This window comes from Mus caroli, chromosome 1, assembly GCF_900094665.2.
Source record: "Mus caroli chromosome 1, CAROLI_EIJ_v1.1, whole genome shotgun sequence".
Taxonomy (NCBI): Eukaryota; Metazoa; Chordata; class Mammalia; order Rodentia; family Muridae; genus Mus; species Mus caroli.
In genome coordinates this window covers 156401916-156407915 of record NC_034570.1, presented here as the reverse complement: position 1 = coordinate 156407915, position 6000 = coordinate 156401916, and the positions used below count along the sequence as shown (strand labels likewise).

Below are 6000 nucleotides of genomic sequence, written 5' to 3'. Positions count from 1 at the left end.
GGGGCCAGAGGTGGCGGCGAGCACAATGCCGGTGGGCGGCGGGGCCCGAGCGGACCCCGGTGGCCGGACACCCGCGCGGCGCCCCCCAGGATTGGGAGCCGGCGCGGGCTCGGGCTGGGGGACGCTGCTCGCTGCGGGACGCACCCGGGAATGGTGCCCTGCCCCCGGCCGTGCGGGGGGTCCGCGTGGGGCCGAGCCCGGGGTCACGGCCCGGGGCCCCTCAGCCGCGCCCTGCTCGTGCCCAGGGCAGCGGCCTGACCTCAGCCAGTCCGTGTCTCTGGTTAGGGGCAGCGTGGCGTGGGCCCGGTGAGCTGGCCTTCGGGTTGTGAGCCCGCTCTGGTGTCCCCCGGACCCTTTGGAGGCTGGGCTAGGTGGGAGGAACCCTCGGGGAAGTTCCCCTCCGTGGAAATGGCTTCGGTCGTCCGTGTGTCCCGGGCCCTCACCCAGAGGTCCGCGCTGCCGTGGGTCGCGCGGGACAGTTGGGTTGGAGGTGCTCGCGGGGTCTGGTCGTTCCTCCGCGCACATCCCCACCCCCCCACGCGCGGGTAGCCCTGGGGACCCTCTCGCTCTGAGGCTCCGGAGCTCTCGGAGGCCACCCGAGAACTGGACCGTAAAGGATTGCCCTCCTGCCCTCAAAGGGCTGGCCTGACAAGTTGATCATATTCTAGATTTCTCCTGTCCTGCGGGGGACGGGGGTGGTGGCTAGACACGGAGATCCCCCTCCCTGACTGTGTGTGGTGGTGCCTTCTAGCTGCGTGCTGGGTCTTCTCTACTTGCTTCTCATTTGAATAATGTCTAATTCAGGGAGGTTTATATTCTTGAAATGGCCGCCTGGCTTTCCCCGCCTCTCATGTTTAGTAATTCAGACCTTTAATAACAGCCACTCACAGCCCAACGCCGTGTTTATATTTTACATTCGCCCCATGTGCTTTTGTGGTTCGATATGATTCTTTTTTTTTTTTTTTTCTTCTCCTCCTCCTTGGCAATCCACAGGACTCTGAGATCAAACCCAGTCTGTGCTGGGAAGACAAGGAGAGAACTAGGCCTGGACTGCCCCAGTTGCCTAGGCCCTGTTCTCTGCTGCTTGATTTATTTACTAATAACCAAAATGACTCCCCCATCAACTGCCGCTCGAGTCCCCTCCTCCGCAGGCAAAACACATCCTCTTGGGGACCTTCCAGCATAAAAACAGCTCTGAGCTAAGCATCAGCTCTGAGGTTGGGTTGTTTTCTTCTAAAAGGAGTTTATCTTTCAGTTCATAGTATGTGGACCTTATTTCCAATTTACAGAGGCTTCTGTGAGCTACTGGTTTAGTACAAATAGAGGACTTTGTTGTGGGAATAGTCCCTCTCTTCCTGAGTTAAACTCGTTCAGACTATGTAAAGATTTGTAGTATTTGTAAAACCGGCAGACTTCCCTTTCAGGAGTGATGGAGTAGCGAGGTATTTTAGAAAGTCCGGCTGACAACACTTGGATACTCTCTCAGCAGGGCTGCTTTTCCAGTTTCTGCACCAACTTGAAGGGAGGCCGGCATTCTTGTGCTATTACTGACATAGACCTGCCTGTTTTAATTGCAGCAGTATGGAAAACAGAAATGGGGTTATGTTTTCCTTGGTCATGGTTAAATGAGTGAAAATAGAAGATAAACAGAGGCATTGTGTCCACTCTGATCTTGGAACTTGCTTAGCCTGCTGGCCTCTTGCTTTAAGGTGTCAGAATTGATTTTTGTTTTATCTAGGCTTAGGACATTGGCCTATGAGAGCCAATTAACTTTTACTGTTTAGAGAAAACAGTAATTTTGATTTCTGGTCTCTCCTGTAAGTTTTGTTTTAAAAGGATTAAAAGGTGGTGCTTTCTGGGGGGTGTTTGAGGTTTCTTGTTAATGGGTTAAGTCCTGGTGCTTACATTAAACCAGCATGGGGAATATATGAAGACATTAGACTTCAGTTAATTTGTAACAAAATTTCAGATTTAGGGGAGGAAATGCAGGCTAATTTAAAATAACTACTTCTCATAATTTGTTTTTTCCTTCTTTCACATCCAGTAGGTAGGCCCTGAATGCAGTAGAGGGTAAAGGTTTCCTGAGAATGCTCAGGTAAACAACTGATTCAGCGCTGAAACATGAGGTTGGGTGGACAAAAAGCAGTAATATGGTTTCATGCCTTAAATAGCATATGTTTTTGCACCCAGTTCCCAAGATGTGGTCAGACTGATGATGTCATTGGACAGAGGACAAGGTGCAGTTAATGTGATTTATTGTCCTGAGGAGAGGTATAGCAATGGAACTTCTCACGGGGAAACCATTTATCTCTGGACAATTTCCTTTATAGCTGCAGTTTAACCACTACAGGGGCTCTAGGTATTTTATCCAAAAGGATAAAATGCACACTGCACTTTACAAACAAAGCTCACTGTTAGAGTTTTTGTCATACAGAAAAAAATATGGGTATTGTGAGCTGGCCTTTTATTTCAGTTGGCTGTCCTTGCCATAGTAAAAAATCATTTCCGATGGGGAGTATGGATTTAAAATAAGGATACTTGTGCTACATACACCTGCTTATTTTATGTGGGGTTTGTTGTTATTGCTGTTTATAATCTTTCTCTTACAGGAAACTACTTCTGTATCACAGTATGGTCCAGACTTGTGGAGTGTTCTGGAACCTATTTTAATGACGAAAACCGAGTTGAAGAAAATGAGGGCACTCTATTTTTTATGTTAAAATTATAGTATTTAAAATAATGTAAAACACTTACGGGGAAGCTTGTGCTTTGAAGTAGCTTTGAAAGAATCTAGAATTCTTTTTGGATTTGTCTGTGCATGTTTGTACATTTACAGTGAATGGTGTTTTAAAAATCTCCTTTCAAAGTAGTGATTTCCATACACAGTTTTTTACATTAATTTTTGTAAGCATTTCTTCTGTTTCTTAATGGGCATCTTAAAGAGATGGTTAAGGTTGGGCCGTGACTGGGAAGGCCGCCGTCTCTTGGAGCTGATGCATTAGGTGCGCTCAGCTCAGTCGGTGTTCAGGTTATTCTGCAGCTCGTCAGCCTCCAACCTGCCAGGCTCCTGTTGAAGTTGTCAGACAACTTCCCAGTACAAGTTTCTAGAAAATCGGCTGCTACTTTCTTGATTTGCCCCACCCATTAATTATAATGGGCCTTCTGAATTAAGGTCTTTGACATTCATGACAGCTGACCAAATGTTCTTCATTTCTGGAGGATTTATGTTTCCAAGTCTTTACTGTAAAAGTAACTTTTAACCTCTTCCCCCCATTTCACTTTTGATTTATTTTTGTTGGGGAAAAAAAGCCACAAGTCAAGGAAAGCACAAACAGTGGGTGTTCAGTTGTAACGGTGTAATGCTTTTGTTCCTATTTTAAATCTGTTATTCTCTACATCAGTAGGCACTAGATAGCCAAAGAAAGAAAATTGTTTCAGTGCTGCCCTACATTGACCTAATTGTTAATCACTTGATCAGTTGCCTTTGAGTGAGTTTAGGGCTCAGAATACCAACCTACCTTTACCAGGTCACCAAAGATATGTAATAGAGCCCTGAATATCACAGGCAAGTGCTTTAAAACGATGGGACTGAGAATACTTTCTTAAATGTATTTCATTTAAGAATGAAATATTTGAATTGTTTCTTGAATCTGTGTTGCTTGAGCTTGACAAATGTAGAAGTGTGGGAATTAAGTGAAGAATTTCCTTTGCGCTGAGAAGACTATACGTAGTCTTGTGTAGCCACTGCTTTGCTCTTCTTCTTCTTCTTCCTCTTCCTCCTCTTATTTTCAGTGTTGGAAACCATGGTCATTCCATGTTTTTCCTGATGGTCATGATTTCATTTGGAGCCATTCAAGTAACTTTTGTTAGAGAATAGAATAGACTAGAACAGATAACACACAGCCAGTTTGGTGATAAATGTCTGGATGGACATATCATTTGTCATAGAAATCCAACATTAGGCATTAGAGTGAAAATTGGGACTTGGCTCAGTGACATAACTCTCTATTTTACTTTCTGTATTCTCCCTGAGTTAATCTCTGCCCCGTGGTGGTTTTGCTTGTATTTTTGGTATTGGGATTTGTTATACAGCCCATGCTGGCCTTCAGTTCTCCACTTACTTGCCTTAGCCTCTTGGGAGCTAAACTTCACCCCTTTTGTAAGAAAACTCTGGATCAGAATTTTAAATAATTGTTTTCCCACCATACCAGCTAAATAGCTCTTTTTAATGGTTAAAAGAGGTAATAATTATCGTTAATAAAGAATAGCAATTTCTTTATGCATCTTTCATAAAGTGTATTTTTGACATCTTCATTTTGTGAATGAGGACAAATTGAGCTGATTTTTAAATAAATGTGGTTTATTTTTTTACACTCACATACTTGTGTCTTAAACTGACAGTGAGCTTTTTATATCAGCTCTTGCAGTGGTAACAGCAGTGACCAGGAGACTATCATGGGTGGAGCTCTTGCCTGACTTACTGATCCTGTCACAGTGGAGTTAGAATTTAAAGGATGAGAATGGCTTTGAGTTTCTGAACCTTTGGCTTGAAGAAACTTGTTGCATGTGCATGCTGTTTACAAAGCTTCGTGTCGTTACTATTAGTTATTAAGTGGTTGACAACTGATAGGTTGTCTTTAAATACTTAGTGACTGCTGCAGCTTATTTCTTTTTTAATAATTTCACTCTTAGCACTCGTTGTTGAGTAAATTTTACAAAACTAGTAATTGAGCAAAGGGAGATTCAAGAGTTGTTTAGATGTCTAAGATTCTCCTTTGAAACGCTGTCTAGAAAACTGAATATTTACTTAAGGAGGATATAGTGTATTATTTTTTTAAAAAAAGATAAAAAAGCACCAAATTAAGCTCTGTGAATGCTTGCAGTAGTAATAATATTGAAAGAAAATTACAAGTATAGTTTAATTTGCCACATGATTTAATAATTCTTTGTAACTTTAATGGTTTTTGTTGGAATCAGAAATAGTTAATGAAATTAATTCAGCACAGTAATACATTTAGATTTTTCTTTCTTGGTGAACTTTGTTCGAATTAGAAAGTATTGACAGGAATGTCTGGAAAGTAAACATTTTGTACATACTTGGGTTTAACCTGTTACCTTAAACAGTGCAGTGCTTATGGTAGCTTTAAGGGAATGTATTTTCAAAGAGACTTATCTAGGTGTTTCCTTGGTTTCATATGTTTTAATGGTTTGGCTAATGAAAAAAATTATTTTTTGCTGATTTATACTATAGCAAATTATTACAATGAATCTTTAAACATAATTAACATTTCTTAGCTTATGAAAGATATATCTGTTGTGTACCTCATCTAACTCCATTCTTTCTTGTGTGCAACAAAGGAGGTATAAGAATGTTATAGTAGGGACATAATGATAATGTCTTATTTAAGCAGGGAAAATTTAAAGCAGTGTATATAATTACATATTAAAATATGCAACATAATAAAGATTAGGAAAGAAATCAGGGTGTGTTCACGTTTGAATTAATCTAAACATCCTAGAATGTTATAGCCGGAAGGTAATTTAGCTGTGATCTATGCCAAAGCTTTTGCTTCCCTGTGTGAAAATATTCCTCAGTTTTTAGTGACTTGTTTACCAGCCACTCAGCCGTTGACTAGCAGGGGTTGGGAGGTGGCTCAACTAGTAAGGTGTTTGAGCTCTAATTCCAGCAGTGGGGGAGTCTGGGATAGAGGTGGGGATAGGGCTATTCCTGAAACTTGCTGCAGGAAGTGAGTGAGCTCCAGGACAATAGAAATCTTGTCTCAAAAACCAAAGAGAACTATTTCCAAAGATAGTTGATGTTGATCTCTGGCCTCCATACGCACGCACATCTGCAGCACACACACATGAAAATGTGTAAGTATGTCAGAATATAGATTTCTGACTTTGAGTGTTGTACTGGTTTAGTGAGTAAGCGAGAGACACCTCTCCTCTCCGGGGAGGCAGGCGGAGGACTGACTGAGGACTGGCTATGAGCAACTG

General features: G+C 42.3%; 1 protein-coding gene across 6 annotated transcripts in view; it reads left to right on the top strand.

Moving 5' to 3' along the window:
* The window catches only part of Pou2f1 (POU class 2 homeobox 1), a 132279-nt gene that overhangs the window by 650 nt on the left and 125629 nt on the right, over positions 1–6000 (top strand). The gene's annotated exons all lie outside the window — the stretch shown is intronic.